The following is a 27,507-nucleotide window of genomic DNA, read 5'->3' as shown; positions in this document are numbered from 1 at the left end:
GTCCTGCATTTCAGGTTGCTCAAGAGATTTGCTATCTTTGATGGCAACCTCTAGACAAGTCTGTGCCACTGTTTAGCAGATCTGAGTAGTATCTTAAAATGGGTCATTGAGAGGTTTGGACTAAATTTGCAATGCAGTCATTCTGGTAGACTGAAATGTAAATCTTGGAGTGTAAAGAGCAAGTGAATTCACACAGTAAATTCATGAGGAAGATATTTTCAAAATCCCAAGTAAAGCAGAAATACACATTTCCATAATTTCCTTTTCTCCACAATATTTACTTCATGGGATCCAATCAACTTCATGTCACAATAACCATCAATAGGGAAAATGATAAAATAGTCACATGGATATAGTTCAAGAGAATATCTTTCTGACTAATATCCAGTCTACATTTTGTCACTGAAATCTTTACCAGAAATTGTAGATTTAGTAAAGATAAAATATTTGCAGAAATTCTAACTTCTGTGAATGTTAATTTCAAAAAACACTGGAAAAAAAATAGCTCTAATTTTCTTGTTGATCTGCTGAGTTTTTAATGAGAAGAACAGCTGAATAAACTTTTTTGCTGAAGTTAATAATATGCTATTAGAGGTATGAGATGCATCTCCAACATAATCTTCATTAAATAATCATGTTGTTTTCCTCAGTAATAAAATTCATCCTAAAATATTTGGGCTTGCCAGTCAAAGCAACAGAAAATAAAATAAGGAGCTTACAGAAAAATGCAGGACTGTTTCATTTTTTTTGGATCTTGTGGAAGGATATTATTTTTAAAACTGCAATTCTGCTACCTCATCTGTCAGGTTAATTTCACCAAAGTTTTCCATTTCCTTTTGTTGAAAACCATTAAAATGATGGTCTTTAACATGAAGCCTCATTTTTGTACACTGTTTATTTAAGACAACTGATGCTAATGAAAGAATTTGGTTCTCTTTTTCAAAAGTTCCTGGATTTTCCCTGTGCAGATATAGCCTTCCTAAAGTGACCTGTTAGTTAATTTTGGCTAATGTCATAAACGTTCTTTCAAATTTGTTCTTAAGACTGGATTGAAGGTTGTTGGCTGTTTATTCTCAGTCTGTACTCATTTAGCACAAAATACTGCCTGCTCTCTATCTCAACCTCACTCAGGTGGACAGAGTTCTGAATGAAAATTTATTTCCCATAATTGTTCTGATCAATCGTCCCTTTATCAAGATTAAGAAAACAACAAAACAACGGACTACCCAAATTTGAGTACTGGCAGTTGCCTCAGATGTTTTGCTGAACGAAGGGCAGAGGGAAAGCCATCATCTCACTGGCAGTCAGGGATGTGCAGGAGTTCCAATGGTTGCCAGCCCGGGTTTGGTTTGGCTCGGTTAAGGTGAAATGTTGTATCTTGTATCCCCTTAGGCTCATTTCTGGTATGGAAGAAGCAGAAGACCTAAAAGACCTGTCTACTTGAATATTTTTACTACTTGAATTTCATTTTTTGAGGGTTCTGCACTCACTTGCAAGGTAAGAGACCAGAGATCAGAGGTGCCCAGTGGGAGCTGCGCTTAGTGCTCTCCGCAGGTACTGGGTCAGTGCAGCTCCGTGGACTGAGGGGCCGCCTCGGTGATACCGAGTGGGAAAAAGGATGCCCGTCCGCATTGGTGTACCCATAAATTTTTTAACACCACAGTGGCATTCTCAGATCTTATTTACAACAGCTTTACCCTTCATTTGAAGAGAAAAAAATATATTTTATCTTTTAACCCCTTGGTAACTCCTGGTAGTCTTTGTTTGCCAACTCCCGCATCTCCCGAAGGCCCAGAGAGCTGCCAGCTCCTGCGTGGCCCGGGCCGTGCCTTCCCACCCGTGTCCCGGACCCGCTGCCCCGGACTCGCCTCCGCGGGCACCGGCGCGGGGGGCGCTGCCACGGAGCGGCAGAAGAGGGCGCCCGCGCACCGCCCGCCGGGGCGGGCTGTACAGGGGTCGTGCCGCGGCTCCGCAGCCCCGCAGTGCCCGCGGCTCCGCAGCCCCGCAGTGCCCGCAGCCCCGCAGTCCCGCAGCCCCGCAGTGCCCGCAGTGCCCGCAGCCCCGCAGTGCCCACAGTGCCCGCAGCCCCGCAGTGCCCGCAGCCCCCACTGCCCGCAGTCCCGCAGTGCCCGCAGCCCCGCAGTGCCCGCAGCCCCGCAGTGCCCGCAGCCCCCACTGCCCGCAGCCCCGCAGCCCCGCAGTGCCCGCAGCCCCGCAGTGCCCGCAGCCCCCACTGCCCGCAGCCCCGCAGCCCCGCAGTGCCCGCAGCCCCCACTGCCCGCAGCCCCGCAGTGCCCGCAGCCCCCAGTGCCCGCAGCCCCCGCCCTGGGTGCGGGAGCAGCGCGGTCGAGAGGCGGTTCGGGCAGCGAGTTCCGGTTGCACGAGGGCCGGAGCCCTGCTCAGACATTCCGCCCCCGCAGAGCCACTGGGGTGGCTCTCGGCGCAGGTAACTTCCAGAGGGGCTGTGAAAGGCAGCCCAGGCACCTTTCCCTCTGGCTACCCGGCCTGTTAGCAGACGGGAAACGCCTGAGGGAAAACTGCCTTTTCAGGTATTAACTCCTGATATAATAGTTTTAAAATATTTCAAGTGTAGGTTTCAAAAGGTAGGAGGGAAAAAAATTCTCTGTCTCTGCGCAGGAGGATGCGGGCACAAAAATAGTTCTGCGTTGGTACATTTGTTATTTTTAAGTGTATACCTAGACTTTAAAAAAGGTACCCAGTTAAGGCTGTATATGAGCAACATTTCTATGGGTGTTGCAAGATTTTCCTATGTATTTTCTAGTGCTAAAATATTGTTTTATTTAGAGGTTTGCTAGTTTATAATGTAGAGCAAATCACAATATGGCACTTTCAATATCTTGGATCTGAAGTGAAAGAATCTCAAGGGCAGTAGCAAATACTCTGTCAAATGCGAGAACTTGACTTTCCAGTGCTATAATTTTCTTTTTAAATAACTTTTTCCCTAGCAATATGCTAGATAACACAGTCATGGGAGGCTTTGCAGAAAAAAAAAGAAGTCTTCTTTTCTAAACCTGAAAAATATTTTTTTTTACTTCTGGGCAGGGTTAGTTCTGACTGGGAATAATGTCTTCCATTTTAGAAACAGAAGTATGAGAAGTTTGTTATTGAGACATTAAAGAGAGAGGGAGATATTGTGGTCTGAAACAAGTTTCAGGGCTCTAATTCCACATCCTCTGCAATATTTGCAGGGCAAATCATTTATATGTAATCTGACTTTACTCAGTGGAGCTCCTCCTGATCTATACACTGCAGTAGAAATCAGAAACAGATATTTCCCATCTGTTTCTGGTTTGGCACATGGGAAAAATAGGAACCAAAACCTAACATCTAAACCTCAACTCATGCATTTTAATGCTTTAAATGAGACATATGTCCAGTAGGACTGACTTGCCTGCTGTGGAGTGGATATGGGTTAATTAATTAACATTCTTTGCAGACACTTTTTAAAATGCACAGCACCAGAAGTACAGAGCTATTGATTACTTCAAAGCACCTTCAATTAGGAGTGCTTTTCCAACTTTCCTCAGTGATCAATTTTAAAAACCATGTGTTTCCTGTGATTTGGTTGCAGATGCAGTAAAGCTGCAGCACTGGCATTGAGATGTGCCATAGCAGGGTTTGTGGCCTTTCCCAATGACTAGGTTATATCGTGGCTATAGTTTTAGATGTTAATATATAGAATAAATGATAGGCCCTGAAGTAAAGCCCTGTAAACATTGAACGTTCAGGGGATGATGACATTGTAATTAACCAGAAGGACAAGGCTCCAGAGCTTGCTGGTTGTCACCAGGACATTCTGTAATTACAGCTTTGTCCATGGTATCTTCCTGTTTCACTTTTTTCCCTTTATAATTCAGAGAACCATTTAACGTTTTTAGTAGAAAACAGATTGCTGGTAGAAGAATATAATCTGACAGCTAAAAATTGTAACTATCAACATTGGTATTTTACAGACCCTAAATCATTATCTGCATCAAATGTACTTGACTAAGTATGACAGTTCTGTCAACAGAGGATTAATGCCCAGCAGATATTCTTGTCAATCCTACTTATTCTTGCACAGAAGCCAGGGGTGGCAGAGAAGGTAATTCAGGGCATTTTAGTTGTTTCAGAACTTGAATAATTCTCTTTACAAAGAGGTGATGAGGTGATGACTGTATTCGGAAGGTGCTTCAGGATGTAGTATACTCCCTACCTCAATCACAGTAAGACCCATGTTCATTTACTGCATAAAATGGAAAACAGGGATAGGGCATATCCAGACTGGTGGATTTGCTGAGTTGAAAAAGTAATTTTGGGACTATAGCCCTCTCAGAGCTGTTCTGTTGCTGGATGCTGGCTCCCTGCATCCGGCCTTTAAGAAGTATGTCCAAACATCTGTACTTGTGATTAGGACACTTTCAGAGGTAATAATTACCTCTGAAACAAGGGATAAGTAATGAGGTCAGATCAGGTCATATCCTGATATCCTGCAAAATACATATATGGGTATTTAACTTCAAGATAAGATTTCTGTGTTAATTCAGACAGAAAGAATCATAGAATAGAATCACAGCATATCCTAATTTGGAAGGGATCCACAAGGATCATCAAGTCCAAGTCCTGGTCCTGTATGGGACAGCTCCAAGAATCACACCATATGCCTGAGAATGTTTTCCAAACTCTTCTTGAACTCTGTCAGGCTTGGTACTGTGACCACTTCCCTGGGGAGCCTGTTCCAGTGCCCAACCACCCTTTGCATGAAAAACCTTTTGCTAATATCTAACATAAATTTCCCCTGACAGAGCTTCATGCTATTCCCTTGGGTTCTATTGCTTTTATGACTTTTATTATTTTTTATTTTATTTATGTTCTTTATGACTTCTTTTCGTTACATGTCTTTCTATCATTCAGTTATTTGATCTGTGCTTCTAACTTAAGTTGAGGATTTAAAAAAAAATTTTTTTCTTTTCCTATCCTGTCAAACTACAAGATACGCATGAAATTCTCTGCAGTGGTATTATTAATTCATTTCTTGTTTTTAAAAACTTTCAGAAACAAAATCTGTGAGCTAGTGTGGCACTGTATATTTTCAGGAGACTTGCACTTAGTACCTTTAAATGCCAAAAAATAGCAAAGAGTTAGGTTTTGTAACCCAGTGTTCTTGGAGTTGTGTGGATCACCTCTAAAAATAAGTATGTACTTTTGGAATTATCACTGATTCCAGTGCTGTATTCCTCATGTAACTCCAAGGCACTTACCATAATTAGTGATCTTACCAACAGTGACATTAACTTTTGAAGCAGGCACGCTCTTGGAGTTCTTTTACCCCAATAAATCAAGATTGTTTGCCTTTCTCCTCCATCTACATCCACACTGTGGATGTGTACATGGCACAAAGGAACCTTTTAAGTGTTAAAGACATCTAAAAGGAAGAACAAAAAAAACTCAGGATTTTAGCAAGCAGATTTTTGTATTAACTGTGCTTTATCTGCTCACATATATAAAACTACCTAGCAATCTGACTGTAATTATCACTTTGTTGTCCACATTGTGATTTATGTGAAAATGGGACTGGAGAGAAGAATCATCCCACAGAACCAATCTGTGAGTGACTCTGTCAGAACAGATGAAGACTTCCCAGTGTGAAATGGGAGGTGGGAGTGTTTGCACCTTGACTGGCGAGGAAGTGCTTTGCTGTCCCTGTCGCAAGACTCAGAGGACCTTGGAGCCCTGCAGATCTCCATCCAGAGGCAGTAGCATCAGTTCTTAGCATCCGGGAATGGAGAACAGGAGCGATCTGGTCATCGTTACAGCAGACACTCATGAAATGCAGGGTGCATTGGAAACAGTTTTACAGGGTTGCAAAGTTTTTGTTTTATTTCCATTAGCATTCGAATCTACTTTACCTACTGTAAGGAGAGAAGCTGAACTGGTTGAGATGAGCACCGAGTTCTAACAATATATGTCAAACAAAAAGGTCTAGACCAAACTAATTTTATGGATGCATTCTGCCCATCCCTCTGAAGATGGATGTGGCTGTAATATTGGCACTTCTGATGGGAAGGAAGGGTTGAGTACATAATGACTATGTGGAGCATGCTGATGGCTTCCTTCTGTAGGGCCCTACGCATAGCTGTGCATGCAGGCGTGGCTGGGATGCTGCTGGAGCCGTACCAGTGTCGGTTTGCATGCAGCAGTTCTGAGCTCTTGTGGGTGACAAGGAATGCAGGACTAACAATTGAAAGTCCTGTAATGATACTGCACAAAATATGAGAAACTGTCCACAATTAGTAAAGGTCAGAAAGATTGTTAATTGTGCTTAGTTAATTAGAAACAAGTAACAATAACCCTTTTCTTTGAGGATAGATGCCATCATGCTGTTCGGCAATTTAATAGGACTAAAAACTCAAAGAGCTTGCTACTTTTGAGCATTATCTTAAAAGTTACGTGAGGTAATGTAGCATTCTCACAAGCTGTTTCATGAAATTACAACCTTATGCTTTTATTTATAATACCCATGGCTGTAATGTGCCCGTGACAACATACAGGCTTGGCTATCTCTGTAGGTAGTCTGTGTAGCAATGCGAAGAACCATGCAATATGCTAAGCTAAATTCTCTCCACCTCTCTTGGAGGTGTCACATGATGATTTCCCCCTAACATGCCATTTGCCTGTATCCTATACTTTGCTGTGTGCTGTAATGATTGATTCAAACAATGATCACTTGTCTGATTCCATTATCCCAGCCACAGAGATAAAGACTCTGAATGTGATGCCTGGTTTTCTCTTGTTTTGAAGAAAAAAAGATTTGCTGATTTAGTTTAGTACAAGAAAACACATACCCCGACTGTGTTATTTAAACAGCAAACACGGTGCCAAAACCAGGGCCATCCTGAGGAACGCCTTCTCTCCCCAGGCTTTAGTGGTTTGTGTTAAATGAAATCTGGATTCACAGCTCTTCCACTGAGGTTTTCAAAAACCTTTCTTAAAATCATCTTTTGCCATTTTTGCATTTGCTGACCTGATACTCTAGAATTAGAACTTGCCAGGGCTTTTACTACTTAATGTAGTCTCTAAATCATCAGTATCATGCCTTCCTGAAGGACAGTACTGTAATTACGCTGCGAAATTACATTAATCCATGATTTATGACAAACTTTCAGTGAACAAACACTGCATCACTTTGTGATGTATGTGTAACTGTGCATTTCTCTGCTCTTTTGCAAAATACTGTTCCATTGTTACCGGTATTTTCTGTAGTACACAGAAAATCAATTTGTCCTTCATTCATTCAGTTAATCCCTTCAGTGTAATTTGAGGCCACAGTCCCAACCTAAAAAAAACCAAACCCTGATGTTGCAAAAAATTATTTTAATGTGAAGTTTCATTCTCACATATTTGATTGCATGAGAAAAAAAGTAGTAGTATAAGCATGCAACACAATAATGTTTGCTTTTTGTTTCAAAATATCTGCTGCTGATTTACCCCATCCTAGCTTTGTGGTTTTGGCATGATAAAGACGATATTAAATATATGCAAAATGCATTGAGAAGTAAACCACAAGGTCTTGTGGCAATAGCCTTATTTCTTTTTATAGTTATTGAAATAGAGGGCTGGATGTAACCAGAAGGGATAAAGGTTTCAACAAAATCTTCAACATGCAAATTAATCACTGATATAAACTGTTTCTTTTAATCCCATTGTATAAATATAAAGAACTGAGTTGCTACTGAATGGAACTCTCAAAACACTGAATCATCTGCGACAGAACTCCATCCCCTGTCTGATTTTTTGCAGTATTTCATTGTCAGGCTGCAGATCTGGTGAAATGTGGGTACTTGCTTCTCTTAATAAAAGTGACAGCCGCAGTGGAAGTGTTCCTACCTTGAAAAGAAATGCTGGATGGCAGCATTATCCTCCTACACCAGTGAGGGCTGTGTTTTCCCCTGTGTTACCTCTACTTGTTTGTATAAGATCAAGCATTACAAGTGTTTTTGTTTAATGAATCAAATGCATGTTTTAACCTACAAAAATGAGTACAGGACAATCCAATTGATAATCTCTGAAACTATTACAGATTGAAAATTATTTCATTTATCATACAAGTGTCTCTAGCTATTACCATGATTAGTCTTTTTTTTTTTTTTTCATTTTACAGATTGATAAACCAAAAGTTTCTGGTGATTTTGCAGAAATCAAGCAATGTTTTCTGTGATTCATCTTTAAAATGCATACCTGTAGACTAGGCTTTGTAAAAATACTAATACGCTTTGAGTTTCATATTCTCTGCACTGGGATAATGGGAGTAGATCTTTATGATAATCAGAGAGATGAAATCTGTGAAATGATTCCTCAAGTCTGCCTGGAATTGAAATGGACAGCTGTCTTAATCCAGTAGGGATTATGATACTTAAAATGCTGGGTGCTCCAAGGCTGAGTTCCCCAGACCACAGAGTGTCCTCTGTTGAAGAGCTTTGCACAGAATGCTCTAATTTTTCTAGTTGGAAAAAAGACATCTAGTCCAATTTAAAGATGTCAGCGTTAAATTAACTGAATTTACTTAGTGTAAAATAATAATTAAATCAGGGACTAGAATGTTTCTCCACTGGTCAGAAAATACTTTTTTTACCCCTCTCCAACTAAATAAATATGTAAATACCTTTTTCAGGGAGAATAATTTCAATGGAAGAGCAAATACATTGAATGGTATAAAAACCCCCTTTATAGTGCATTTGTTCAAGTCAGACTCTTGGGAACTAGGAAAATGGCAGGGGATATGTGTTTTCTGAATTTTGAGGGAGTGCTTTCAATTGCACAGTTGATAAAAGAGAATTTTTTCCCATTTCTTATTTCATAACATTGTTACCTTGTTTTACTAGTATTTGGAAATGCAACATCCAGGAAGAATTGAGTCAGTTTGTTTTCCTAGTCCTCAATATTTTTTTACCTTAATTTTTTTCTCCGCTTGCATTTCAGATCGAACCAAATTTGGATTTTTCTATTCAATTCTGTAGCTAAATTGACAATTTAGTTATTTACAGCTTCACAGTTGCTCTTAACTTTTTCTTTCTCAGAGGCTCAGGCTTAAAACTTTGTTGCTGCGTTCAAGCCTGTGTTTCTAGTAAGCTTTGTAGTGGCTTTGTGCATGAGCTTACAGCTGTGCCTCTTTGATTTAGAGTCTTCGTGCTTAATAATACAATGTTCTATTTGTGCCTTGGGATGTATCGTAAGTCATTGTCTCCAAGTGTAAGTATGTACCAATTCCATCTCATGCAGCATTTATAAGCTTATTAGTAAGGCCAACTCTTAACACCAGAAACCTCCCTGCAATTTACAGGGGCTTGCCTTGTTTCCTGCCTAAGGGGCAGCCTTTTACTTCTGTGAGGGCCCCTTTGCCCTTTTTGAATTAGACTATGGCTTTGCACATTAAACAGTAATCTCAGTTAGGAATTCTGGTGAGTGTTTTCTGAAAATCCAGGTGCACAGTACCCACAGCATTCCCTGTGTTTGTATTGGCAGCCACAGGCTTAAACAATTCCAGCAAGTAAGTGAGGCATGCCCTTCCCTTCCTGAGGCCATGTTGGCTATCCTTGATTCAAGATGTGGTTTGCTGACCGGTTTATTTGCTCTTTTCCAAGGCTTTCCTGACAACTGATCCAAAGCTGCAGGAATAAATCTATAATTACCTGATCAATAGGTCCTAAAAATGGTCTTATTTTGGTTGACTTGACACACTTTCAATTCTTTTCAGTCTGTGTTCCTTGAGTTTCTTTCCTTTGAGTTGCAAAGGGCATAATTTCCTATCAAACTTTCTGTAGGGATAACTTTTGTCAGGATTTGCTGCCTGATAAATCTTAAGAGCTTCCATGCAATCATCTGGTCCAATGAAATGGCAAAGGGAAGACAAAGAAATTAAACAAGTGGATTTTTCATTGGATGATGAAGCAATTATGCCTAGTAGGATGTGACAAATTTCTAGATCTTATAATGAAAATTGATGCTTCTTCAGAAACCTGCATGTCCTAGATCATAAAATCTGCCAGCTTCTTGCTCTGTTGAAATCTGCGGGCTTTTGCTTTCATAATTGAATAATTCTTGCGGCTGAAAATAAGTTTTTTTAAATAAAACACCATTCAGAACAGAGGTAGAAATAGTATCTTTGACCCATCCATCTTTCATATCTGCTCATCATAAAAAATCAGAAACCTTGTAGAGCTCCTTTGCCTATACTAAAAATTGAAATGCTTATTTTTGAGAAATAAATGTAGTGAAAAAGAAGCTAGAGGTTTGCTCAGCAATAAATGAAGGAGGCTGTTTGACACATCATTTTCTTCTCTGTTAATCTCTCAAATAATTCACTTTTTTATCTTCTACAAACTTCTCTTTTACTGGGAGAAGCCCAAACAAAGAAGAAGAGATTGCATATTATTGAGTTGCTCTTTGGTGCACACCAAGGTATTTCCTTAAAACTATGCTTTTAATTTTCTGTATTAAAAATTAATACTAACCTTCTTCCTTAACTAAGTTGTGTTTTTTTAAGTGCATTTAGTGAGAGATGAACTTCAAGGAAAAAAATAGAATGATGTACTCTTGCCATGACTGTCCGTGAGGTTATTGATTTCTGTAAAATCTAATTCATATGACAGAGGACGAAATGGCAAAATATAGAACATGCAGCTAAAATATGTGATATTATACTAGTACTAGGTTCTGCATACATCTCAAAGAGAAATAACTTGAAATACAATTTGAAGGAATTGTTCTTGGAATTGTGTTTATAATAGAATAGCTACAATATTTTAAAATTAAAAAATACATTCTACCACTTAAAGTGATCAGAAAATTCTTGAAAAGGGAAAAAGAAGTCACTTTTGTTTCAGGGTAGAGGCAACCCACATGCCCCAAAACTAGTCTTCTCCCGCCTCAGGTCCACTGTTGACTGCTCTTCAAATTCTCTGTGGAGGCCTGGCCATTCCCCCTGCAGCAGTGGGGAGCCTACAGCATCTTTTCTTCTGAAAAACTTGGTTTGGCATCTTCCTTTGTTCTTGCAAGCCATTGGTAAAGTGTTATCATCACAAAGAATAAATAAACAAACTAAGAAGTTGTTTGAAGTTGACTATATCTAGGTCACTGTTGATACCTCACAACAAGCTAGGAAGCCAAGCATTGCTAAGGTCAAGGCTTGGACTAAAGTCTCAGGATAGACTGTTGTCAAGCTGTGAAGAGGATCTGTGTCATGGAATTGATCTGCTCCATGTAGAACTCTCCCCCCTACTTTCCAGACATGGTTTGATTTGCTAGGTGAATTAGGCCAGTTCCTGTTTATCTGATTCACAGTTTTAGTAAACTGTAACTTTGATGATTATCTATGAACCTGAGAATATTTTATTTCATAAGCAGTGACCTTAAGGTAGACCAATTTCAATCTACTGTTCTGTGTCAGGATGTTTCAAGTTGAGGCTATACCTGTAGGTATGTGCAAGGTCTTGTGACTGCTCAAAATCTATAGTATTTTGGCCTCAGAAAGATGCATTCTTTAGGAAAATGGATCATAACTTTAGTTCATAGAAAAGTGGCATAAATTAAGTATCAAAAATACTTTTCTTTCATAGGGAATATTTTCAACACTGGTGTTGAGCTAGTGCACTCAGCAAATTTCTCGACTGGGAAAAAGGGACATGCTAACCTGAGTGGACTGATAACTAGTAAGATCATTTGGCTGAGCTTTGCCTGTGTGACAAAGAGTGTGCATTTACTGATAATAATGTATGGATAGACTGTTTTCTCCAAGTCTTGCTGTTCCAGGACTGACCCACTACCGATAAGTTAACTTCTAACAGAATTATTAACAGACATTTGGGAACATTCTGATCATTGTGCTATTAATTCTATGTTGCTTGAATAATATTTTGAAATAGAAAACAATTATTAGTATTTGATATGCAATATTTATTAAAATTAAAAAGTCTTGATGGCAGTAACAAAAAACTGAAGAAAACAGATGGGAAAAATAGTTTAAAATTTGGCAGAGTAGAAGATCTTTCTTTTCATAATTTTTGTGATAAATTGGATTAAAACTCACAGTTGCTTTGCGTAGTATTCATACAAGGCCTTTTTTGGCCATCTGGTGTTGCCAAGTGCTAGAGATCCACATTTCAATTTTTAGCACTGGCCTGCCAAGTTATATAAAGGAAATGTTTGCCCTCAATGTTGTTTTTCCTAAATTATTTGGAATGCTGTGTTTTAGTGTCCTTTGGGTCTATTCATTTTACAGACGTTCTGTATTCTGTCCCTTCTGTTCGTCTTCCAGTAATAGCAAATATCTTTCATCCAGAAATCTTTTCTTCAGTCAATACAGATGGATCCCTCAATTCCTTGATCCCCAATACCCTTCATAAAACCTACACCTTCATTTCCCTGCCAGGAAAGAACCTTTTAGGAATGTGTGTTTTCCTTTCTGTTTACCTTCATCCTTGATTGGTTTTCCTTCCTTAACTCACTTTTTCTCTGTCCCCCCCGTTACAGTGACATAATACAAGCTTAACAAAAAAGGGCATTAGAATTTATAATAACAGTGGACCAACTGGCTGTTAAGAAAGGACTGGCAGGTGTAAAAATGTACTTTGTCTGTCAAAATAAACCTGATAACTTTCTGTGGAGCCTTTTAGAAGTGAGTAAAATGTTCTTATATGTTGTAGCTATTGAAGTGTGGTCATGAAATATTGTTTGTCTTTAAGTGAAGAAGTAGAGAGCAACTGGCCTGACAAGTCACTGTTTCCAGAAGTGAAAGGCTATGTAAATTAATAATGGAAATGTAAGGTTTAATATACCTTGTCCAAATCAGATCTCTCCTGCACACATTAAATGTTTTGCTGTGTCGAAGTGACTACATGTATATACTGAATGGGAGAAATCACAAGATTAAGTTACACAGAGCCATCACACATGCTGACACAAGGGATGTTATTAATTTCTGTTTTCTGAGAAAAAGGAGTGATTCAAGAGAAAAAATTCCTGAGCTACACTTAATGACTGAGAAAATAATTTGGCTATTGTGTTTAAAAGGCTTATTTCACAGTGTTTTTCACTTAATGATCCCAGTTTCCAAAAGAAACCCCCGCGGCTCTGGGACTTCATGACATATGGGATCTTCATCTTTGTTGCTGACTCTCTCTTCTGTTTTAGAAGGCAGCAAAGTAAACAGATGTGGGGCAGGACGTTGACTTATGCCATGCCACAAACGTCCCAGACTTGAGGTACAGATATATCTGTGTTAATCTAAGCATTACAACACTGTAAACAATGGTATGTGTGACTAACAGTGGAGCTTTGTTGAGAACGTTTGTACCAATTATGTTATGAATAATGGAATTTCAGGCACGTGTTTGGATTACCTATCCATTTCAGTCCTTTCCTGTTGCTGATTCTTTCTAGCAGTTATTTTTTCCAATTATAGGAATGGTTAGTTTTTTCCTGGAGACACTAGGCCTTTAGTATGGGTAGGAAAAGAGTCTGTATGGTTTACATAACCATATCCTCAAAGGGGCTGCTGCATAGGGTATCGTTCAAAGCTCAGCAGAGTGCATACCAGAGCTAGAGGATGTAGAACCTCTCAAGGGTCCCTGTGGCTGTTTAACTCTTGAAATAAATAGCTCCTTCCAGCATGAGAAGGAAAAAGCCCACATTGGCTTGCCAAAGCTGTGCAAACACATTCATCCAAATAACACTGATCAATTAAGTAAAAAAATGAGACATTTTAGGAGCAAGATGCAGATGAAGGGAAAGAGGCACAATTTATTTATTTAGTGGTCATTTTTGCTAAGAGGCACCCTATACAAGGAAAGATCAGCTGCTGAAAGAGATATTCTGCTTATGAAAACAGAGGAGATTGGTTTTTTTCTTTATTGTTTTGAGAACCACAAGGTGCAATTTTGAAAAACAGACCAATTTCCAAGAGCACACACTTTTTCCTTCACTGGGGAAAAGACAGAAATACAGTGTTTTCTTAGAAATGTTGCTTATGCTGGTTGTGGATTAAGGTATTCATTTGCTAACAGTGTCAAAGACCTGTTATTTACCCTAAACATGAATGAAATTTCAGGTATCAGTGGAAATTATCAGCAAAAAGCCCTTCAGTTTGTAGAACTACTATTCCGTTCCCAGAGTGTTACAGTCAGAACAGGCTCAGCTTGTATCTAGATGAGACAAAAGCAACCTTCCCTGTGGGAGAGATGAAAACCATTTTACTAAATTTAGCTGTAAACAGTAAAGCAATTCCATCAACAGTCCAGTGTGTCTGAAGTCTAATCTGCTAGAGGACTCTATGTCCACTTTGGGGAGTCATTGTTTCCTCTCCAAGTAGGTATGGCTTCATAATGAAATTTGAGTTCACCTAATATCTATCTTATCTTTCTCTTGAGGTAGAGGAACTGACAAACTAGGGGAATCAAGCAGATTAAAAGCAATTGTCTTACAGGTTATTAATTTCTTCTTGGTATTCTTAAATCTTTTTTATCCCTCATTTTTCAATTCTTTCATTTCTTGCCCATGTGATATTGTTTTTCCGGGATCTCATCCAGGTTCCATTTTCTTCTTACCACAGTTGGCATTTATATAGCACTCAACAGTACTTAATTCTTTGCAGCAGTTAAATATTTTTACTCCAGGATACAGATAGGAAAGTTAAAGGGAAAATGTAAACAATTTGTAAGACTACTTATGAGTCAGAAATAGAATGCAAAAGGCATAGTTTGTGCTTCTCCTGAGTTGTCCAGAAATTAAATCAGATATTTATCAAAGGAGCTTTCAAAGTGAAACTGGGTGCTTGGGAATAAGAATTTAAGGGATGCTGCTATTTGAATAGCAATTGAGGAGCGATCTCTTCCTGTATGTCCCGCAGACGGTTTTTATTCAATCAGAGAAGTCTGTGTTGAAGATCTGTTGTGATAAGTAAGGATGAAAAATTATATTTATTTTTAGTGAAGTCCTAGACTTCCTATTTACATGCTTCCTTTTGAGTGTGACTGTGTTTAAAGTACTGCTTAGTATTGCAGTTCTCAAAGGGCAGCTTGGATGGCACCGTCGTTCCTTAAGTGTAGTTAACATTTTCCTATCTTCTGTTTGTCTAGAGGTAGCTCTGACCAACCAATCCAATACAGCAAATACTGCATGTCTATATGTTTACAGAAGTTTAGAATATATTACAGCTAAGTAACACTCAAATAATCCTCAAACCATGCTGTTCAGGGAACATGGTGGAATCATGTCTTGAAGACAGAGAACACAGATATAGCTGAGCCTGTGGACCTTGATTCTGCCTATTCCCAGCTGCATGTGGAGAGTTAGTATAAAGAAAAAACTCTTTGAAGTGCTGTAAGTTCTGTGGACCACAATCCTACATATTCTTGAAGTTCTCTTACAGTAGTGTTATGAGACATGGACTGTTGTTTTTCCTTCTTCTCAAACAAAAATGAAGGTTGTAAACATCTTTTTAAACAAGGTCTTAATGTTGTCCAAAGTTTCATAAAGAGTGAGTGGAATGACCCTGGAAACTACAGGCCTATCAATCTCACTTAAGTGCCTGGTGAAGTTATGGAGAAGACTATTTTCAGAGGTATTGAAAAACACCTGAAAGTCAATGCAGTCATTGGTCACAGCCAGCATGGCTTCATGAGAGGAAAGTCCTGCTTATCAAACCTGATTTCCTTTTGACAGGGTAACCCATGTAGCTGATCAAAGGAAGCCAGTTGATGTAATCTTTCTGGATTTTAGTAAAGCTTTTGATACTGTCTCTCACAGGATCCTTCTGGACAAAATGTCCAGCACAGAGCTGGATAAACACATCATGTGGTGGGTGAGCAATTGGCTCATGGTCAAGCACAGAGGGTAATAGTGAGTGGGGTGACATCAGACTGGTGACCTGTCACTAGTGGGGTTCCACAGGGCTCCATCGTAGGCCCTGTGCTCTTCAAGATCATAAATGACTTGGACTGAGAACTCAAATGTGTACTAGGTAAGTTTACTGGCAACACTAAATTGGGAGGAGCTGTTCACTCCCTCAAAGGCAGAGAGGCCTTGGAGAGAGACCTTGACAAATCAGACAGCTGGGCAATCACCAACCATAGGAAGTTCAACAAGGGGAAATGCTGGATTCTGCTCTTGGGATGGGGCAGCCTTGGATGTTCATACAGATTGGAGAATGAGATGCTGGAAAGCAGTGCTATGGAAAGGGACCTGGGGGTCCTGGTCGATGGCAAGTTGGATATGAGTCAGCAGTGCCCTGGCAGCCAGGAGGGCCAACCCTGTCCTGGGGGGCATCAAACTTTAAAAAGTTATGTGGTATTGTAAGCAAAACATCTGCATATAAGATTGTAATTGCATTATTTCAAATTTACAAAAAAACTGTACCAAAACAATTCTCTTGTGATGACAAGACTGAGTTCTGCAACCTCACATGCATGGTCAGCAAAAAGGAGGGATTGAAAAAGCTTTCTGTGCTCCACCAAATGAGCAGTTGGGAATGATGGATTTGAAAGAGAGTAATCCATGGGTAAGAAAGAAAATCACTACCTAGTGGGCAGGAGTTAAAAAGGTGTAAAATATGACTGTTTTCAACAGAAGAAGTTCTATAATTATGTCTTATATTTACATGTCTATGGAAAAAGGAAGATCCATTTAATGGTACATAGCCATCGCTTTCATAGAACAAAGATATATGAAGAGAAATAAATAAATGTAAAATACATAGCAAACTGAAAGTTCAGTGTTTCACATTGTGAAAGAAAAATACAAAAATATTTTTTAACTCTCTCCCTTTAGGTCTCCTGCCTCAGGATCCAGCCCTTCTCCTTCTAACAATGTACATTTTAACTATCTGCATGTTAATGTAGATGTTAAATACAAAATATAATTGAATGTATAGGTTTATAAACAAGCTAAAATAGAAAATTCCAGAAATATTGCCATCAAGAATACTTCGCACCACTCTGATACCTAATATTTTTCTAAAATTGTGGGTGGCATGCCTCTAGCAAAGAGCCAGAAAAATCTGTATTCTGTCTTGGTGCCAGTGTCAGCATGGAGCCATGACTGATGCCTTCCTGAGTCCCTGTCAGCTATGGCCACAAAGACAGCTCTTTTGGAACCTCACCAACTGGTACAAATTAGAGCAGCCTTCAGGACGTTAAAATTTGTACAGAAAAATTGACCAGGCACATGCTTGCCCTCAGACAATAATGCAGAGAGGTGGTTTGATGCCTACCTCTGAGTCCTTTTGTTTAGGCTGGTATAACAGGACTGATCTTCAGACTTCAGTAAACTTGCACATTGCAAAAACATGAGTAAAAATGTCTATGTTTATGGATAAAATCACTTAGCTGGTTTTCAATATTTAGTCATAAAGTTCAGAAGGTTTTGTGTGATGTTTCTTTTAGAGTGGGTTTATTTCCATGACAATTTCTAAATACGTCATTTTAGTGGTAAGTTATTTCTTATTTTCCCCAAAGACATATAGAGTGATCCTATACTGAAATGGTGTTTGATAGCAACAGCTTTTACATGGCTGCATTCCTGTTATTTATTAATTAAAGGATGTATATATTTTTTTTTGCTCATACCTTTGTGTATTTTTTTATTTTGCTTCTGGTAAGTATTGTACAAAGTCACTAAATATGCCTATATAACACAAAATTGGAGTGATTAGTTGAGTCCCAAAAGAGAGATGTAGTGATAACACACATCCTGCAGTTTCAATTTGACCAGCAGACAAGAGAGAACAGTTAAGTTATTAGCTCCTCCATGTCCCTAAGGTGAAAACGTTTGTGTTCCTGGGATTATTACCTAGCTATTTCATGGGATTTTTTTTTTTGTTTAATTTAAATATCAGGTTTGTGGAGAAAATGCTTGAGAAAACTGACAGATAAGTTACAGTGAGCAATGGCAACACGTGTAATATACTTTAGAGAGTCCTGGAATGGGAAACCATCTCATGCAGAGTCCCAATTTCACATTCAATGTTACAGTATTTTTGTTTTAATTGAGTACCTAAGTCGGCTTGCTCCTGCATTTCTTATGGCACTGAGCTGAATGTGACTATATTCACTCCTGGGCATACCATTTATAGAGCTTACAAATGAGCCGTGTTCTTGTACAGACATAGCCCTTTTTACTTGGAAAATGAAGCTGAATTTTATGTCTTCACTTAACATTTGTTCTTTACAGGTGGTGCTTCTTTACAATGCTTCCTATCTCAGAGCAGACCTTGGTTCAGTGCAGGGTTCCTGCCAGCTGCCACTGACCAGCACCACCACAGGATGCTATTTAAGCATTTAAACAGTAACTGTCACACCGTAACTAACTGCTGGTTTGTTTTCTCCTCAAATTTCAGAATTTTCAGTCATACAAACAAATGGAAATGCCTTGTTTAAAAATATAGTTGTATGATGTTTTCTCTGTAAGATAGACTGAGGACCCAGAGGACTACTTGTATGCAAATGGCCTCTCAAGCTGAAACAAGTATGACTGGGGGTTTGCAAAATCTAGTGTCCCACTTTGTTGTCTAACTCACCCAAATTAGTATCAGGTTTTCTGAGATTATTTCAAGTCAATTCTGCATGAGGATTAGTTTATGCACTTCCACAAAAAATGTATTGCAAGTTTTACTTTATTTCTTATCTCTTGTTTGTTTTTTTTTATATAAAACCAGTAAGTTCTGAAGTGTTTTTTCAGTACCCAAGCTTTTGACTTTGCCTTGTATGCTCGAGCAACTGACTTCAAAGTTTCCCTGTGATGTCTGTTGTAATGTCAACTTTATTTTATCTCCAGAAAAGTGTACAAATATTTATAGGGAATTGGCAGTTATGTAGACTAGGATTTTATTTATGTGGATGTATGTTTGTATGCTAACTTAATCCTTCATGTCTATATGTTTTTCTAGCTTTAATTCTCAGATTTCTTAAATCATTATGAACAGTTATAATGTCTTCTAAAAGAAGAAATTCTAAAGGGATTAACCCTCCAGAAATTATCTGTTAATGAAATTTTAAAAATGTTAATATATACATATACTTACGCCCTTATGAACTATTTTTTAATAGTAGAGAGAAAAAAGATCACAGCATTGAAGAAAGTGGAAGAAAGAAAATGAGAAGTGGATGATAAAAGGAAAGTTAACAAAAAGGAGAGAAAGAGGAGAAGAAAAGAGGGGTAAAAGGTGGGAAGGGAAAGGAGAAAGTGAAAAAAGGAAAGAACGGGAAAACGAGAAAGGAAAGGGCAAAGGGAGGGATGTAAAGAAAAGAAAAAGAAAAGGAGAAGAAAGAAAGAAGGGAAGGGAAGGGAATAATATTGAAAAAGAACATATAAAATAGAATATTATAAAATATATTGTAAAATATTATTGTATATATTGAAAAATAATATGTTAGGTGAAGGAAGCCAGGAGAAGATAAGAAGATAAATAAGAGGTGACCAGACAGGCAAAAGTAATAAAAAAGAAAAGGGCAGAAATTAATTTTGATTCTGTTACTTGTGACTTTCAGGTGAGGAATAAAATATTACAATTATGAAATATGAACTTAATGATCATCCCAGTCAAAATATTGGTCACAGTAATGTTTCATCAAGGAGCGAAGACATGGATGAGGATTAATTACTCGAAAAGGCATAACCATCTACCCCTGCATGAAACCCCAGTATCTGTGCTCTCTGGGGAAACTGGGAATGGAAGGGTGATATGACAGCCCATCCTGAACCACCTGTGTGCTTCTTTTGATGTATTTAGCACTGCTGACCTTTTCTGGGCCACCTTCATTTTAATGTTTTATTTCTGGACACCCAGAACCTGAGGGGGAACCATTCCTGTGCACAGTGGGGATCTGTTCAAGCTGCTCCACTAGTGGTTCCCAACAATGACTGCATTAAATGGTGGCAATACACTTTCTTTGTCCCTTTTCAACACAGTTTTACTTCACCTTACCATAGGGAAAAGACTCCAGCAGAGAGGAAATGATGGCATCCTCATTTAGACCCTAATCAAGAAGACTACTAATGTGCACAAGTTTAAAACACGTACTTAAGTACTTTGCTAGATGAAGTCACCATTTACATCTCTTGAAACAAGAAATTATTAAACATGAGAAGAGAATATTTTATATGGAAACACATGGAAGTTATTTCTGGTTTATATTAATAGATCTGGTTTTATTATATGAAAATATGTAATGCTATAATAGTTGGAAAGTCAGATAGTGAAGGTAATTCTGTCAGTCAGGCCTCTCTGAAATATCAGATATCCTACTCTTCTTGTTCAGATGGGGTTTTTCCCTGTATAGATGTGATTTTTTTTATTTATGGCAAAAGTTTCTGTAAAATTAATAGAAATTTTTCTCCACATTTGTATAGAAGTCTAGAGACAAAACCCAACTAGTGAAAGACCTTTTTCTAGTCAGACTGATAGTTTTCTAGAGTACCTATAGGACTATAGCATTGACAGTCTGTAGTAAATTATAGAATACTTTTTAAAGCTGCTTTATTGGAATCCATGTGCCCCTTCCCTGTAGAACATGGCCATGAGTTGGACGGGACACTACCACTCTGAGACAGGTCTGGCATTCTCTGGAGCTGATGAGATACTGATGAAAACTCACTCAAGCAGTGTTCCTTCCTTACGAGAGTGTATTGTTTTTTGCTTCAAAAGTATGTATTTGAAATGCTGACCTTTTTAAACTGAAAAGCACTTGTATTCATCTGGTCAACAAAAACAAGTGCTTGTTGATATCTTTGCTGAGCTGGCAGGCTGGCAGTCTTATATAGTATCAGGAAAAAGAAAACACCACTTGTAATAACAGATTCAGTATGATCACCCTTCCTTTAAGTGAAAAGGAGGAATCATACTTCAGCTTAAAGAACCATCCATGTAATTATCATTCAGCTGTAAATAAATATATCCCAACAGTGGTTAGGAGAGGGGTGTCTCATTGTACAGACTTTATGCCCTCAAATAGGCAGTGATGATGCTGAACATTCTTCATGTTGGCTGTCACATCCCCAGAGAACTGTCTAAGTGGCAGACAGAAGTTGCCCTTAAACTCAGTAATACTCTGTGCATTTTTTCCATAGCTACTCTCTTAACATCTTCCAGAAATTCTGCTCTCTTTAACGGGTCAAATAGGTTGAAACAAGTGCTAAAAGTGTAGAATCAAAGTGATAGTCAATAGGGATTTATTTACTAATTTGAAAAGCTGTCGTGGGATTTCGTGATAGGAAATTGGCTCACATTCTGTAGGGAAGTGGTAATCCAAGTTACTGCCTGTCATTAAATGGGATGAGATTGTGTCAGGGAAGGTTTTATCAGTGTAATGCTACCAACGGATGTTACATTGTGATGCCAAAGGAGTGAACACAAGATTTTATGCAAACAAGTACTACTTTCATTTACAATGCAAATGAAATCAAAAATAACTGTACCCCAAAATTGTAGGTGTTTCTGTCAAGTATTGTTTGTTTGGTTTTTGTTTGGTGGTTTTTTGGTGAAGTGTTTAAAAAACCCTCTTTCAGATCATTGTGTATATGACTGAGTCAAATCTTTGAAACATACCATTCCCAAAATGCTTAATTCAAAATTCTCAGATGCTGGACTTATGATCCTCATCTAAATTTGGACGTGGTAGCTCAGCTCCGATCTAGAGGTAACTGAGTGCGTACATAGCTCTCTAACTTACTCACATTTCAAATTAAAGTTCGTGCTCCCTTTTGCATTGAAATTTCTGCTACTTGCAATATCACCAGGTTAATTTGCAAGTAAAGTAAATTTAAAGCAAATCTTCACTAATTTGAAATTATGAATATTTAATACATTTAATATCAATCTTACATTCATTCAGTCAAAGAATCTTGTGATCTTCATATCCAGTGGTGTTCAAGGAACATAGATTGCACTTAATAATGATTGGTTATGATTCCCAGGAATTGGCTCAAAATCAATCCACAATTTCATAAGTATTATACAAGAAATAATTTTGTGATTAATTTAAAATTGTAATTATGACAATTCACAGCAGGAATAAAGCTGTCAACATTCGCCCCAACTTTTCTGCCCAGTAGCATTTGTGCAGTGCTGATTTTACCAGATGACAAAATTTAGGCCTACAATAAAATGTTAGAAAGCTACCATCAAGAAGGATCAGGAGAGAATGCTCTTCCTCTTCTCAGCTCTTCAGAGCAAGTCTGGAGACTGAAGGCCAGAGAGGGACTTCTTTTGTTTCATTTTTTGGGTGTGGCACTTTTGGCAAAAAATGTGTATTTGTCCTCAGTGCCATGCTCCCCCAGTAAACACAAGGTATAGTTTGGGGTATGATGCTACTTGACTCATCATCCTCTGTTTTATGGCAGATCGGACTTTCCTTCTGGATCCAAGATACACTTGTATTCATTTTATATTGAAGAACTGATAGTGGCACTGTGGAGAAACGGATTGCACTGACCAATAATATTTACTTCACTCTGCCTTAAGCTAAGTCTTTTTGAAGGCTAGTATTGTCCTCTGAAAAGACTGCCTGGGAAATGTTCTGTGGTAATGGAAACTACTGAGTTTCCTGCATTTTCCTACTCTTTATGGGGCAAGTATTTCCAGTTTCCTTTTAGTTGACTTTTATTGTATTTGAGAGAAGGAATTCAGTAAAGGAGTGTAAGTGTCCAAGGAGTGACATATCTTACTTGCAATAGTTTAGTAACTCACAGACAATACTAGGAAGTGGGAAGTACAAGTGGACTCCTTGTTTGCCTGAGTGGATGCAAGGACACTTTAGTGTCTGATGAATGTTTCAGCCCCAGAATAACTGGAGTTTCTAGTGTAAGGACTCTGACTTACATCCTACATCTCTTAGAAACATTTTCTGGCAAGGTTGAATTTCCACAGAAAATTTCCATTTGTTCAGGAATAGGCACACGTGTGGCTTGCAAATGCTTCTCAGTGGCCATGATAAAAGAGTTATTAAAAAGAAAGTTGTTGTATGGACACAAATCACATTCACCACCTTGAAACTATGCTGTTTTTCTTAATGTGGGTAAAGAGCTGTAGTGAATTCTAGACGAGATATAACTGCTCTGAGACTTTCTTCTTAGAAAGCTACCACAGTCAGGATCTGTTCCATGACCTGTATCCCTTTTCTGAACCAGCTACAGTATTCATCACTGAAATTCCACTCTACTGGAAAATAGTAATAGTAATTCTTTCTGGGACATGCGTTTTTGTTTCAAGATCATCAAGCTGAGATTTGTAAGTGTCCATGAGATAATGCACATGGAGAGTTGTGTAGTATTTTGATACATGCACACAGACTGGTGCAATAAGGCCAAATCCACGTCATAAGCACAGTTGCCACAAATTTTGAGAAGCTACATTGATACTTTGGGTTTAGCCAAATGCCTGGTCATTGTCTAAATACAAGAACTTTGTTCTGTGTTTCCCAACTGATGTTGCAGTTCAGGTAGGAAAAATTTCAAAAACAGTGTATTGCTGGGAGTCGGACTCCAAAGAAATGCACTGTGTGCCTCTTAACAACACACTGAATTAATGACACTAATTTGCCAGTGAAGGACTGTAACCTAAGCTGACTACTTTGATGGTGCTGAGAGTGTCTTAAGCCTAATGTTCCATATTTTGAGACACCTTCTATCTCAGAGTTGCTTCAATGAACATGCACCTTAATATGTTACTTAAAGAACAGATGCATTCTCAAGCAGAGGGGCTTTGACTTCAGTGTTCTTGCTTGTGCACTTATCTCTAGAAATACTTCCCCAGACTAAATTCCTGGAAATGTGCCAGATCTATTATTTGGTGATGAAAACAGGTTGATAGACTTTGCATATGAAACTGGATGAATCTTTCTTCATAAGAAAACAGATTCATTTGCTCAATTTACGATTTAAAATGTGAACGCTCTTAGAGATCACATGCCAGGTTCTGGAAGAAACATATGTGGTGCTCTTAATAATATTAAAAAAATAATCTGAAAGTTCAGGAGTTGGACTGGATGATCTTTGTGAGTCCCTTCCAACTCAGAACATTCTATGATTCTGTGATTGTAAAGTGCTGAGTCTATGAAAGCAGGTATACTTTGTTTATTTTCTTTTTAAATTTTGGTAGCTGTTTTGACTTCTCTAAGTTTTTTGGGTTTTTTTTTACAATCTTTATAAGTAAATATTTTTTTAAATGGCATTTGCAAAGGAATGTTTTTTAATTTTGCCCATTTACAGTGGAACACATGTGGGCTGGAGTTTTGGTGCTTTTCTAAACAAGGGATGCAGGAGACACAAGAAACAGCAAATTATTACCAGACTATCTGTACTGTACTGTGATGAAGCCTAGCAGCCCCAATCATAAATCGGGTACTCAGCAAATAAAGAGGGAAAGTTAACACATGCCAGTGTAAGGAATAAGTCAGAGGAATGAAGAACTTTGGTAAATAAACGAATATTAGAAAATATATTTTCCTCTGAGCATGTTGTCAAGGAATGGGAGATTCAGTGCTTTCCTCAAATGCATCTTTAAACTGACGGATGTCAGACACCAAACATCAGACAAAGTAGAATGTTTGCTGGAATAGGGTTTTCTTCCAAAACTCCCCCTTATCCCCAGTCTCTTGAGAAGGCTAAAGTAAGAGAAGAGTGTTAAAATCTCTTCTGTATGAAATCTATATCCATACATTCTCTTTTCATAGTAGGAAAAGCCATGGAAACATGAAAGCAAGCAAAATTTAAGAGCAAACACATGAATAAAGGAAGAGCAAATTAAATAATCTTTAAACACAGAAGTAAAAAGTAGGTTCATTATTTCAACTTCATCAAAAAAAAAGAGCAGTAGGAAGTGACCAGCCTGCAAAGCAGCTCTTCTTACTTTTACCTCTTCTTTCCCTTTTAATAGTTTTTGTTTCTTTCAGTGGAAAGTGTTGGCTTCTTTTTTCCACCTTGTTTATTTTCCCCTTTTCTTTTGGTGAAAACATGTTTCCTTCCAGAAATCCACTCTGCCTTCATCCTGGCAGAAGCTTCCCACTGTCCTTAATATCCTCTTACACTTAGAAAAAGAAGACTAAAAGAATGATTTTTCTAGTTTGAGGAAAGACTTGTACTCTAACTCTAGGATGCCCATATGCTTCTTGTAGGTTATCCAAATGTCTACTGAAGACCACTCCATCCAAGTCCACAAAGATCTGATAGAATTATCTGGATGAATGTCTAGTCTTTAAAGGAAATAGTTATTTTGGATGATTCACAGTGACTGCCTTTTTAGCTACTGCTTCAGTAATAAACACACTACTTCAATGACTCTTAGAAACAAATCCTGCAGTCCTCACTCAACAAAACTCCTGTTGACTTCAATAAGCTTTCCTGAGCAAGTTTAGAAAAATGGCTTCAGTATTTGGCTGAAAATAAGTTACCTGAAACATGTGTCTTTTTCAAAACATTAATAAAATGTGTTGATTTTATTTATTTATTTTTTAAATAATATCTTTCAATATCTTTGCCAAACCTTCCCAAACCAAGAAAAAACCTCACCGCTGCTGGAACTAAATGTCCTTCAGGCATTTGATTTTTCCCAAGAATGCCAGGGCCAAAATTCCTTTCTCCAGTGTTTGTGAACTGGAAAAAATGTGTATTCTGGTTTCTGGCACATGCATAAGTTGGCTATTATTCCTCTGCATACTTTAATGGTCATAATAGTTTTCCATTACTTGTTCACTCCTGTTAATAGTACAGCATCAAGGGATCACAGTAAAAGAAAAGTTGATAAAATTCTGTCTCACATGTAGCAAATGGAAAGTTGGATGAGCTTTGCACAGTGAAGGGCTCCTCTTGATGGGCAAAGACATGTTACTGTAATAAACTCAGTCAGTAGTGGTGTGTGGCATTTTTACTACAATGAATATGTACCCAAAGGGAAGATAAAATTTGACACTTGTATTCTGCTTCGGTTCTGAATGCACCTGTTCCTTGTGAACGGCAGAAGGATATGTGACAGCTACTTATCTGCTCATTCAGAACTGGAGATAGCTTCGGGCTACATCTGGAGACTCTGTAGTGCTACAGAGAAGCAGAGAAAGAGGTGGTCTAAATTAAGGAATGAGAATGTTTTTCTGAGTCTGATAGTGAAGTTATTGCCTAGTACTAAACAAAAGTGACTTTTTGGTGATTCCTTAGCATTCAAACAGGACACAGATATGCATTATCTGTCATACCCCATACAGTATGATAGTGTGAAGGAATAAGATGTAGGTAGAGCAGCACATGAAGTTGAAGGATCCTGGTTTCCTAGATCATGGCTTTTTTACCAAAACAGATGCCTAATAAAGAGTTGTTTATTCAAAACTGACATTTTTATCCCTGTTGTATGGAAAACAAAATATGCTAAAAATAGAGTGCAATGATAGCTTTTTTGTCTAGCTTGCAGAATAACTTCAGAAGCTGGCTAAACATAACACCTCAGCAACCTAGCCCAGAAAGGGGCTTTTAACACACGTTGGTCACTGGATCACACAAGAACTCTCCGGAAGGAAAGACTGTGATGAATGCAGCAAGACTTTTTTAAAAGCACTTTTTTTTTCAGTTCTGCTCTACATACCACTGCTTCTGCTAAATTTACTGCTCTTATTTTCCTGAACATGTAGCCTATCCCTCAATTCAGAGAAAGTTAATCCATCACTATTCAACCTTTCTCTTCTCCTCCTGCTTCTATAAATCATTGCTCTTTTCCTGACTTTTTTCTTGTAACTGAGATAAAATTTTGCACTGAAATAGCCATATTGCACTGACTTCTTAAGTTCTGGTTTCCATAAAGGAAAGACAAATGCGAATGCTACCTTTAAGTTTTTTACTCCAGGGTATTTCTCATGTAGTTAGGAATGAGGAGCTGTGGTGAGAGGAAACAATTATTCAGATGACAATTGCTTGATGATGCTGGAAATCCCAAGGTAAATTCCTTCACTTTAAAGTTAGCGCAGGCAGTAATGTTCTCTGGTGGGAAGAAATAGTGTTCTATCCTCAGTGGTTTTTCCACTGTATAGTCAAGTTCCGATGTTAAGGTCAATGAATTGAGGACCCCAGGGCATTCAAAGGTACTTCAAAACTTTCTAATCAAGTCAATTTAACTGTCAAGTCAATCAAACTTCTGTAATGCATCTAAGTTACTTATACCTATTCAAACTTTTATAAATAAATACAGTGTGAAAATTTAGCAAATTTCAACTAAATATAAATGAAAGATTAGTCCTTTTTTATATTTTATATCACAGAATCACAAAAGTGTAAGGTTTGGAAGGTACCTCTGGACATCAACTAGTCTGACCACCGTTGCCAAGGCGGGGTCGCCTAGAGCAGGTTACACAGGAGTGCATTCAGGTGGGTTTTGAATGTCTCCAGAGAGGGAGACTCTGTGACCTTCCTAGGTAGCCTGCTCCAGTGCTCTGCCACCCTCAGTTCTTCCTCGTGTTGAGGTGAGTCTGGCACCATCCT

The sequence above is a fragment of the Chiroxiphia lanceolata genome, chromosome 6 (assembly GCF_009829145.1).
Source record: "Chiroxiphia lanceolata isolate bChiLan1 chromosome 6, bChiLan1.pri, whole genome shotgun sequence".
In the NCBI taxonomy this organism is placed as follows: Eukaryota; Metazoa; Chordata; class Aves; order Passeriformes; family Pipridae; genus Chiroxiphia; species Chiroxiphia lanceolata.
The sequence above is the reverse complement of the archived record's forward strand: the minus strand, read 5'-3'. Positions refer to the sequence as shown.